This window comes from Talpa occidentalis, unplaced genomic scaffold (assembly GCF_014898055.3).
Source record: "Talpa occidentalis isolate TD23 unplaced genomic scaffold, MPIMG_talOcc4v2.1 talOcc4.11, whole genome shotgun sequence".
Lineage (NCBI taxonomy): Eukaryota > Metazoa > Chordata > Mammalia > Eulipotyphla > Talpidae > Talpa > Talpa occidentalis.
Window position 1 is genome coordinate 44,677,626 of NW_023601104.1, and position 12,058 is coordinate 44,689,683.

Sequence of the window (12,058 nt, forward strand, 5' to 3'; positions counted from 1 at the left end):
AGATTTATTCTTATTTATTTATGCATACAAGAACTGGGGTGTAGGCCAAATGTGGGGGTGAGAGGATTCACCAGAAACATAGGAGGGAGCAGAACAGGCAGATCTACTGAAATAACACTGCTGAGTGGAGGAGTGGGTGAGATAGGACAGGTCTGCTGCACCATGTGGCTCAGCCCCCTGGCTGGGGATCAAAATCATGCTGCAGTTCCTGGTGATAACTTGATAGTGCTGAGACTTTAACTCCTGTGCCACCAGGGAGGCCCTAATTCTTTCACTTTTGTTGTTCTATATCAAAATTGTCCTGTTCTTAATCTTTTACATGTTTATGTAAATTTAGAGAGTTTATTAATTTTTATCAAAAGTGCTTTATTTTTACCTAAATTTAGTAGAATCTAGAATTCAATTTTTTAAGAAGTGATATTTTAACAATTTTGAGTATTCTGGTATATCAATATAATGTATGTCTCCACTTAAAATTCTTAGATTTTTCTCAGTAATCTTTTATGACTTTCAGCATACCAATTGTACAATTTTTTTAATACATCCATACATATTTTATGACTTTGGATGCTATTGTAAATATTACTGTTTCCATTCTGATTTCCCTTTTTTCCTAGAACATAGAAATATAAATAATTTTTGTAGTATTCTGAAAAGTGACTAAAATAGTCATTAGATTTTGAAATTCAAAATATTTTACTTTTCAAATTTTATCTTGTAATTTTTGAATGATTAGTCTGTGCCAGATGCTGCAGTAAGCATGCAGCAAAGATTACCTCACTCAGTACTTAAAATATTTCCTGAGATTGGTTCTGTTATTTTCTGATAGCCTTATTGAGATTTAATTGAGATACAAAGAAATGGACATGTTGAATGGGTACAGTTTGATAAGTTTGGACATATGCAAGAACATGTGATAGCATTGCCATGAACAAGATAGCAGACATATATCTAACACCTCCCAAAACTTCTTGTATCTCACTCTCGGGGGAGGTAAGAACGAAATGTGAAAGCTACATTTAACAAAGTTTCAGGTGCACAATATGGTATTGTTAATGACCCCACACAACTCCATGGTACAGTATATCTCTAAAACTTACTCATTTAGCATAACAAACTTTAGACCCATTGCGTAAAACTTCCTCATCTTCCCCACTCTCAGCCCCTGGCAATCACTGTTGTATTCTTTACTTCTATAAGTTTGACTATTTCAGATGCCTCATGTAAGTGAAATCATGCCATATTTATCCTTCTGAGACTGGTTAGTATAACAGTATAAAAAGTGTTTGTGAGATTGTGGAGAAACTGGAATTTTTGTACATTTTTAGTGGGAATGTATAATGATGCCACAAAAACAAAGCAATGTGAAGTTTCCTCAAAAAATTAGAACTGTCATATGATCTAGCCATTCTCACTTCTTTTAATCGAATGTGTTAATATTTTTCAAAATTAGATACTATTTTTGATTCAGTGTCATAAAGTCTGCTTGTTATGATTTTGATTTATGTTTTATTTTAATGTTAAACTTTTTACTCTTTGGGAGAAGGCAATTGGAAATAAAACATTTCCAAGACTTATTTTGGTTAGCTTTCACAAATTATGATTTAAGATAATCATTTTAAGAATTATGATCATCAGTTTCTTTTACTGTTAGAAGAGGAAATGTGCTAGCTATTTATTACATGTCATATCCAAATAACTTTTTAATATATATTTAGCTCTTCTGTGCTTTAAAAATCAACATATCTATTATCCCCCTAAATTCTATAAGGAGATAGGTTCTTATCACTTTCTGGTTTTTAATTAAAAAAGTTTGCTTAAATCAATGCCTTTGTATTTTTTCAATTTTTGAATTATTGTAAGAAATACTTTTTAACATTCTAAGAAATAAATTTAACTCTTAGAAATATTTTCTTTCAAGGTCTCATTGATGGCTATATTCAATAGCATTCTTTTTTTTTTAAGATTTATTTATTTATTTATACAAGCACTGAGTATAGTCAGAAGTGCAGGAGGGTGAGAGAATTCACCAGAGCCAGAGATGGGAACAGAACAGGCAGACTGACGAAATACACTGCTGAGGGGAGCAGCGGGCGGCAGGAGAGGTCTGTGCGCAATGTGGGACCCTCGCCTGGCAGCCGGGGATTGAACTGGCGCTGCAGAGGCAGCGGGTAGCTTCGCAACCCAGCGCTCAAGCACTGCACCACTGGGGAGGCCCTCAATACCATTCTTTAGAATTTTACTTGCTTCAGAGTTCTTTTGATGACATAGATCAAGTCACAGGAAATTTTCCCCTCTCTATAACTGTAAGCTTCTAGTGTCCCCTCAGAATTCTGAATCTCAGTGAATCATCACATGAGAGGTAGGTAAATAATCTTTTTGAATTTTATTAAAGCATTTAATTTGAACTACTCATCAGAAATTTAAATCTTACATTGTTTGACATGTACATCCTAAAGTTTTATAAAGTAATTAATTTTGAAAAACTTCATGAGCAGAGTCCTTGAGAGATAAAAAGATGAAACAGGCCTGGTCCCACTTGATTTGAGTAGGGAGCTGCTAGAAACTGAATAATTGTACCCCTTCCCCAAATTCGGTATTGTAATACTAATCTCCAGTATGATGGTGTTTGGAGATAAGGCCTTTGAAATGCAATTATGGCATGAAATTAGAGCTCTTCTAATGGGATTGGTACCCTTGTAAGAGAAATATGTAAGAGCCCCCTCCCCATTTCATACAAAGCAAGAGTAGCTGTATGCAAGCCAGGAAGTAGACCCTCTCCAGACACCTATTCTAACAACAGCTGGGTTTTTGATTTGAAGACTCCAGAGCTGTGAGAAATTAGTTTGTTGTTTAAGTCACCCAGTCTTTGGTACTATAACACACTGAACTAAGACGTAAACATGAAGAATGCAGTGGTTTTCATAGCGATTTGGAGGCAAATAGGTGAGAGAACTTTTTGATGGGAGTCTGAGCAGAATTTTAATGATGATTAGGGTTTTGATTGACACATTGACTGGAAGGACAGTTTATAAATTATGGCATTATGAGTACAAGCAAGCTGGTGGAAATATAGTTCCTGTTCTAGCCACAGTCATTAGTTCTGTTCATGTTAGTGATACTGGATGTTTGAAGTAGAGAAGCAGAAGTTAAGACTGGAAAGGCATAGTCACAAAATACTAGCTTCAGAAGGTAATCACCAGGTTATGTAGTCTAATCTAAATTTTAATGGAGGAAAATGAGGGCTATGTAGTTTGGTGTTGAGTGCAAATCTCAGTTTTTGTTGAATTCTATTTTGCCTCTTCAGAGTGTGCTATGTATCAGACTTCAGAGAGCCCTGATCATTTTGTAATGTTTTCACCATTGATTTGATAGGGAAAAAAAGGTCATAGTTGAAAGTTTTTGCGGTGAGCAGTAACATGAGCAGAGTCATGCAGAGGAAAACTCCTCTGACAGCTCTTAGAGTGAGAGAGCCTGAGAAGGGGAAATAAGTTAGGTGTTGATTTAATAGCCCAGAAGAGTATGAAGTCTTGCACTGTAATGATGACAATGATGATATGAAAGGAGAGAAGGGGAGATACAGAAATAAATACATATGTATGTATTTGTGTGTATAGATAAATGCACACTTGCAGGCACATTATGTATATGAATATATTACATGTACATACTTTGCTTAGTGCTATGGATTGAAATGTTTGCATCCCATTGAAATTCATATTTCCCAATGGTGGGGCTTTTAGGACATACTTAGGTCATGAGGGGAATTCTCATGAATGGGGTTAATCATCTTATAAGAAGAGACATAAGAGTGAGTTCATGCTTTCCACCATGTGGAAAGGCAAGCTGTCTGTAAATTAGGAAGAGGGTGCTCACTCTATACCAAATTTCTAGGGGCCTTGATCTTCTGGAGGAAGTCTCCAGTATTTTAAATAATTTTTTTTTACGGGTGTGGGGGTATTTTTGGTGCTGAAACCTGAGACTGAAAGAAATTCATGTTTTTAAGAGATTTGATCTGTGGCAATTTGACTAAAACATTTAGGGAAGAAGTAGCAGCATTTATGGTCTAACTGAATATGGGATACCAGTAAAGAACCAGTGGACAATGATTTAGAAATATGGTGCCATGGCGATGTGGAATGAGGCAGCATCCTTAACATAAACAGGTTATTCTTCTGACCTAATGAGAATGATGTGCATGTAGGCACACATGTGCATGCACACATATAAAATTCCTGTGACAAGTTCTCAAAAAGATGAATCAGCTAGACACACTAGAAAGTGGGACATGAAAACTATTCCTCTTGAGCCATCACCCAAAAAGGCCAACTCTGCAGTGTTGCTGAATCAGACCAGATAAGACCTCAGGAGTGAAAGCCAACTCTCTTCCTCAGGATGCAGCACATAACAAAAGGAATGAATGGAAAAAGATGCTAGGGTATATTCAAATATGTAAAATATTTAAAAATTAGAATTGAAGGAACTCCATTGGCCCAACCTCGTATTTTATGTAAAGGGAAATAATAGGAATAAATCACTCTCTCTATAGCTTATATGAAATGATTGAATTTGACAAGCTGATCTAGAAGATGAAAAAACTTGCTGTAGAACTCATGTATGCTGACTCTAAGTCCAATTTCCCTTTTATTATTGTTGCTTCATCAATTTTGTCTAGAAACATATCAAAAGCAAAACTGTAAAGAAAAATCATATGACATTTTTAAAACACATGAAAACTCTTAAGTTTTGTGTTAACTTCTCTAGATTTTATGTGAACTACTTGTGACTTAATTTTTCAAGCTACATGGTGAGACATGTAAACCCTTACTCCCTTTTCTGTGGTTGAAGCAACTATTTTCATTTACTCATTCTAATAGCTTCTAACTATTAATATTTGTGCTTCCTATTCTCCTAATTGAATGGGGTGAAAATAAGGCATTGAAATAAAGGCAGTTTGAGTGTTCTTCCCAACTCCCTACCAGGGAGGCCCAAATTCACAAAAGCCTGTTTTTACAACGAGCCTTCTCACTTTCTAGTTGTATGACCTTGACTTTGGCAAGGTACTTGACTCTCTCCACTCTGTTTTCTTCAACTATAAAACTGGTAAGTTAATGAAACCAAATTGTGGGGTTGATTTAAGAATGAAATGAGTAATACATGTAAAGTACTTAGAAGAATACTTGGCATAGAGTACTTCTTCATTACTTTTCACAAAGTTAGGCAATGTTCTGATGTGAGCACAGCATGACTTTCCATGCATAGCCAATTATGGGGCATTTATTTTTAGATTTATATATTACAGAGTTTTTTCATGAAGCTTTTTACCAATTTGATGCCTACTCTTTGATCATGCTCCTGCTCTTAGCAAAGACTATGTGATAAAAACAGGTGTAAAACCATATTTACCATGATTTACATACATCCCCTTTTAAAATTATGTTGAGTGAGCAAAGCAGAGTAAATTGAATATATCTTAAATGGATATTGTTGCATATTTGTTTGTATATGTTGGTCACTATGATTAAGGCACATTTTCATAATTTCCTTTCTCTTTTCTTGGACTTCTGGGCCCAGATATTTGAGAACTCGGAAAATACTTGTGATTACAAATTATGATCATTTGGATGTCTGATGGTAATTGTATAAAGAACAGGTGAGCTAGGCATATTCTGTAATTCATAATGTAAACTCTTCATTGAATCAAGACTGATGCTTTTTGTATGACTTCCCAAGAATTTATTTATTCAATACCTACTTAATGAGGACATGCCAAGATATAAGGATTAATGAATGACACTTCCTTTGAAAAATGTTTCAATAGTCTCCATTCACTATACTTGATGTTATATATCCAGCTTAGACTATATTTGATTTAAATCTAATTCACTCTTTCTGAAGCAAAAATCTAGTAAACAAGATAAGGTAGTTTAATGATAGGCTAAATACATAAGGAAAGGAAACTAACAAATTATGTTCTTTCGTGTTCTTGTGTGCTTTGGCAAGAACTGTGAAAAACTAATTAATGCACAAACCTTGAGTTCCCTAATAGTATCTGCATACAATGAAGAGAAGTAACCTGTATGAAATAACTGAAAATGATTTTAAAAAACAATCATAGTTTAGAAAAGTGATGTTTCTGGCTCCTGGATTAGGACTATGGCAGCATAAAAGCAGGTGGATTATGCTCTTTGATTTCTCAAAAAACATTGTTTTAAGGAAGACTGATTATTTAAGAGACAAAAGGTAATGTGTGTGTGAGAAAAGCAAACTGTACAGATAAAATCTCCATTTTTATACAGGATGGTGTTTACCAAAACTGCACCTTTTGGAGGTAGACTTTGGTAGAATTAGGAGTTTTTATGTATTTGTCCTTGGATCCCAAGTAATAACACACACACACACACACACACACACACACACACAGAGTTCAACATCTCAAAAAAACCCAAAAATAACCTAAAACAAATTTGTTAAAAAGTACCTGTGTGTTTTCTATCTTTAGTCCTCTTGGATGTGCCTTTGTCCTTCCCACTCTTCATTCCTTAAAAAATAAAACACGTTTAGTCTGGAAGGAAAGTCGTCTTTCTACACTGAAAAACCTTCACTACTGTGATCATGCATGCATGCCACATGCATTGGCTCAGTTCATTAGTTTAAGACCATCTGCTGCCCTCTTGTGGCCATGTAGTTCACCTACCTATGCCCCAACTAAACCCTTCATGGTTTTTGTTAGTTGAAAGTTTTTTCAGTAGGTTGAAACTTTGTCTCAAACCATAGACTCCTTTTTACTGCCCTGCATTACACTATTGTCTTCTAATGCAATTTGACATGAAATTTAAAAAATTGTATGATGTAAGTGATCATTTTAAAGACAATATAACTATATGCGTCATGGGATGACTGTTATGTCTTCTGGAGAAATTTGGAATCTACGCTATCAGTTTCTCATATGCAGTCATGGATATTAGCAGATAATATTCAAGCATGTAAATAAATATTGGTTACCATATATTAAAATTGTATAAAGATATAAAAGTAAGAAAGCCCTGAGGTAAATTCTTGATCAAAGTGGTAAGATTAAAGCATATTTTATGTAATGCTTAAAATAATGGCAAAAGGTAATCATTTCAGGAAGAATTATTATCTTTTTATGGGCTTTGGAAATTTGTTTTTCTAAGAGATTCTAAGTTTCAATACCAAGTAATATATGGCCCAATAAATTCATCTCTAAAGTCATTACATTTCATTTTACAGCATTCTCTTTTATATCAAGATTCCAGTGTTCTTTTTTTTTTTTGGTCAAAAGAATAAAGCCACAGCTAATGCAAGGATAAAGAATTCTTTTATTAAATTTGACGTGCATGTCCCTGATATTTCTTATTGCATTGCCTTTTATTTTCAGCTTCTCATTACCATTTTAAATTAGGAGCAGAGATGTTTAACTTATTCAATATAATGCTTTAATGAAAACTAAAGAGCTAATTCGGAGTAGCACCATCTACTTAGCCACTCTGAATGCTCAGCAAAACTGACAATTCTATTTAAGGGAAACATTTTTTTTTTCTCTATTTGGGCTGTTGTTTAAAGACTATATTAGGTAATTCAAATGTTTCTATTAAAATGATTCCTAATTAAAATATTAAAGATAGTGGGAAAAAAGGAAATAGAGATTAAATGTTAGTTACAGTCTCTTGCTACCACAGTGTTGATGTTTGAGATAATGTCACTCTGGAACCCCCAGAGGCAGGTCAAATTTTTGTGTTGTCTAGCAAACAAGAACACCAGATCTTTTTTATATAAAAGTAATTTTATATATGATATAGATGTCTGTATGTATTTAAAATTTAAAATTCAAAGTTACTATGGGGAAAATCAGAAACTTGTTGCAATTTCTAATACTTAATCTGATAGTTTGGTACTAATTACCACTTATGTGTCATGGGAATATCATCTTTGCAGTAGTTAGGGCCTCTGAAGGTCTTAAACTGTCTCTTAGCATCATCACATACATGATTAAACTGATTCTTTGGAGGCAGGGAATGTAGAATGATAACTGAAAAAACAGATTATGGATTGTAGTAAATACTTCTAAGCTGATGACTATGTTTACTTAAGTATGAGTTAGTGGTTATTGATCGATAAGACAAATGCCCAAAGACAGATGCCCCTTCTCTGTTGGTTTTACTATGAGAAATATAAATGTGATAGTTTCTGAAAACATGATTTTTCATATTTATATGAATAAAATTAAAGTCTTCTCTTAGAACTGGTTGAAGAAGGAAGACATTTCTCACCTGGATTAGTTATTTGACGATTCAATTATTACTTTAAGCTTTCCTATGACCTCACTTTACCATCAGAGGATTATCTAACCTGGAGGATAGAATCAAGAGAGTAGACTTAGAGAAGAGAAAAACTTTCTTCTTTTTTTTTAAGATTTTATTTATTTATACAAGAGCTGGGGTACAGTCCAGAGGCGAGGGAGGTGAAAAGATTCATCAGAGACAGAGAGGGGAACAGAACAGGCAGACTGACAGAAATACACTGTTGAGGGGAGCAGCGGATGAGTCAGGAGAGGTCTATCGCACCATGTGGGTTTCTCCCTGCCTGGCTGGGAATCGAACCCATGCTGCAGAGACTGCAGACACCTTCACAGGCTGTGCTTGACCCGCTGTACCACTGGGGAGGTGCCAAGAGAGAAACTTTCTTTCTTTTGTTTTTTTTAAAGATTTATTCATTTATTTATACAAGCACTGGGTACAGTCAGAAGCACGGGAGGGTGAGAGAATTCACCAGAGACAGAACAAGGAACAGAACAGGTAGACTGATGAAGTACACTGCTGAGGGGAGCAGCAGGTGCGGCAGGAGAGGTCTGCTGCACCTTGTGGGACCCTCGCAGGTGCCCCGGGATCAAACCAGTGCTGCAGAGGCTGAGGGCAGCTTCGCAGCCCAGTGCTCAACCGCTGAGCCACCAGGGGAGGCCGGAGAGAAACTTTCTTAATTGCATAATTTAAACACAGAACTTTCCTCTTTATTAAATGAATTCATTAATTCCTTTTTGTCTATGCAAAAACTTAAGTTGTCTTATGTGCAAGACGGTTAGTCTGTACTAAGTATAGAAAATCTGCTCTGATTTTTTAAACAAAAGAAACATGAGTTATCTATTTCTTTCTAGAAGATCATTTTTAATTTTTAAGCATTCAATTTCACTAATTGAATCTTAATTCATCACCAAGCTTGAAGAAAATATTTTTCTTTGCAAAGTGTTTGTTTGTTGAAGAAATAAGCAAACAAGCAAAAAGAAACTAAATATGGAAAATTCCAGCTGCAAGCTCTATTCTCCCTCCGTGGAAGCCTCTAGTTCAAATAGGCACTTAGATATTTTCCCTCACTATCAAGAGAATACATTATTTCTTACTGTCTTTTCCAGGATTGGACAAGAAGACAGGAATGAAAAACAATCACATGTGAAAAGAGTCAGATGAGTTTCTTCAAAGACTAGACACCAAATCATTAAAAGTTGGAATGTAGATGCATTATAAAGTTAGAGCTTCCTATCCTGTCATGTGGCTCATTTTTTAAATTTGTGGAATAGGAAAGGTGCTTTGACTTCATTACAAATTTAGTGTGATAATTTGGAAATAGCATTTTTTTATTATGAATCATACGAAACCTTTCCAATGCCAATATTTCAATATTTCGATATTGGAGGCATTTTATGCAGCAAGTCAGAAAGTCTTGTTCTTAAGGCAAGAATTTCAAAAAGCAATTAATTTGGATTAATAAAAAATACATGCCAGTAAAAATACTGCATACATATTTATTATTTAGTATGTATTGGAAGTTAGTAATTTTAGACATTTATTAAACATGTATTTATTAAATAATTTTTTATGTTTGACTGACAACATTTTCTTTGAGTGAACCATGATTTGTTATCTGAAAGATTTTGCTGTAACTGCACCATTTTAAAAAAATAAACAAGATCACCTTCTTTCCTTCCTGATTCCTTTTCTTTCTTCCCCCTTCCCTTTCTCCCTTCTTTTTTCCTCTCATCCCATCTCTTTTTCTTTTCCTTTTCTTTATCCTCTGAAATACCCTGTGCACGAACATGATGGATGCCTCATCCTGTGAATAAACCTGCAGCGTTGATCTACAGCTGTATGCAGACCACATCTTTCTTCTAAAGCTGCAAGGCACGAATTTAAACTCAAATCTCAGAGATTGCAGCACCTAGATTGCAGTACAAATTGGTATGACCAACCAGACCCAGCAACCATCTATCTTCATTCTTCCTGCCACCCTGTAAACTGAAACCTTTTGTAGCAAGAGGTAACTAAAATTCTGAAGTCGACTTGCAATAAAGGGAAGCAACAACTTTAAGATTGGACTGAAATATCTGACAGCTTTCTGAAACAAAACAAAAACAAAATGTACCCAGGTTTCAGTTACGCTCTATTTGGTTTCTTTTCTTGTTAAATAAGCACTGGCATATAACTCATTAGACACCTTGTGGGCAGCCCCACAAAGATGTGGGCAGTTCAATTTAGAGTAAGTGGGAGGTGTATAATTCAGCATTTATGCTTTTGGATAAATCAGGCTTCAGCATATGAGATTTTTGCCATACACTTCAAATATTATTTCCCTAGCTGCTGGCTCAAATTTGAATTTAAACAGGTATATAAACAATGCATGGGGGAAAAAACCCTCAAGTTTTTCTGTAACAATTTCCATTAATAATAAAACCTTTTTTGAGGCAGTAAACTGAGAGAAACTGTTTCTCTAATTCATTCCTTCAATGGGATATGGACAGGAAAGGCTGGCACCAGAAGATTATCTGGTTAGTCCATTCCCGAGTGGTTCTAAAATATTTCTCCTTACCTTTGAGGTCATTAACTGTTGGTCAGAGAATTAATTTTTAATAGAGGACTTTAGCAGATTCTATCTGCTTGGTATCTTCTCATTTCTACCTTGCCCATGACCTTTCCTACTGCAGACAACTATGCCCAAACAGAATGATCGTGTCTCTAAGAATTGACCTAAATCTGTTCAGTGGGCAGATGGGACTGGTGAAGGGTATGGATTTTTCTTCTGTCAGGCTAAAAACAAACACCCAAACAAACAAACAAAAAGTATTTCTTGTTTGAGAATTATCCCTTCTCCCCCCAAGATGATTAAACTATTATTAAATGTGGTTTCCACATTTATCAAAATGAGGTTCACTAATCATCAACAAGCAAAATAAAACAGCAGTATGTTATTTCTTGCCAACAAAATTCCTGAAGACTTACAAATGAATAGTAATTAGTTTACTCTTTGCCTATAACTGTATGGTGGTACTAACGTTGCTACTTGTGGTAGACTCTTGGCAAAAATGTTTTGAATTATTCTCCTGTCTGAATACACCCCTTAGCCTAACTTTGCAACTCCTCTCGTAAAGACATAGTCTTGAATCTGGTCTGGCCTTGTGATCTACTTTGACCAATAGAATGTGGTAAAATTAAGGTTTGTGTCAAACATAAATATGTTTTTATGTCTGCATGGAAAATCCTGGACGCCTCTGTCTCTCTCCTTCTGCTCTTGGCTGTGGTAAAGGAACTCTCCTGCACTGTTGGTGGGAGTGCAAACTGGCCAAACACTATGGAGAGCTGTGTGGAGATTTCTGGACCTACTAAAGATAGAGCTTCCATATGATCCAGCAATTCCACTCCTAGGTATTTACCCAAAGGACACAGAAACATCCATTCCAAAGAACACCTGCACCCCTATGTTTATAGCAGCACTGTTTACAATAGCTAAGCTTTGGAAACAGCCCAAATGCCCAAAAATAGATGACTGGATCAAGAAGATGTGGTACATATATACCATGGAATATTACTCAGCATTCAAAAAAGATAAACACATGCAATTTGCAGCAACATGGATGGCGCTGGAAGGGATCATGCTCAGTGAAATAAGCCAGAAAGAAAAAGAAAAATACCGGATGGTCTCACTCATAGCAGGAATCTAGAAAACTTAAATAAGGGACCAGGAAAATGAATAACTATAAGAAAGTGAA

The 12,058-nt window shown here is 35.3% G+C and overlaps 1 long non-coding RNA gene across 3 annotated transcripts in view; it reads left to right on the forward strand.

Annotated features, from left to right (window-relative positions):
- LOC119238980 (uncharacterized) overlaps nt 1-12,058 on the forward strand; it is a 511,870-nt gene that overhangs the window by 329,105 nt on the left and 170,707 nt on the right. The window lies entirely within an intron of this gene.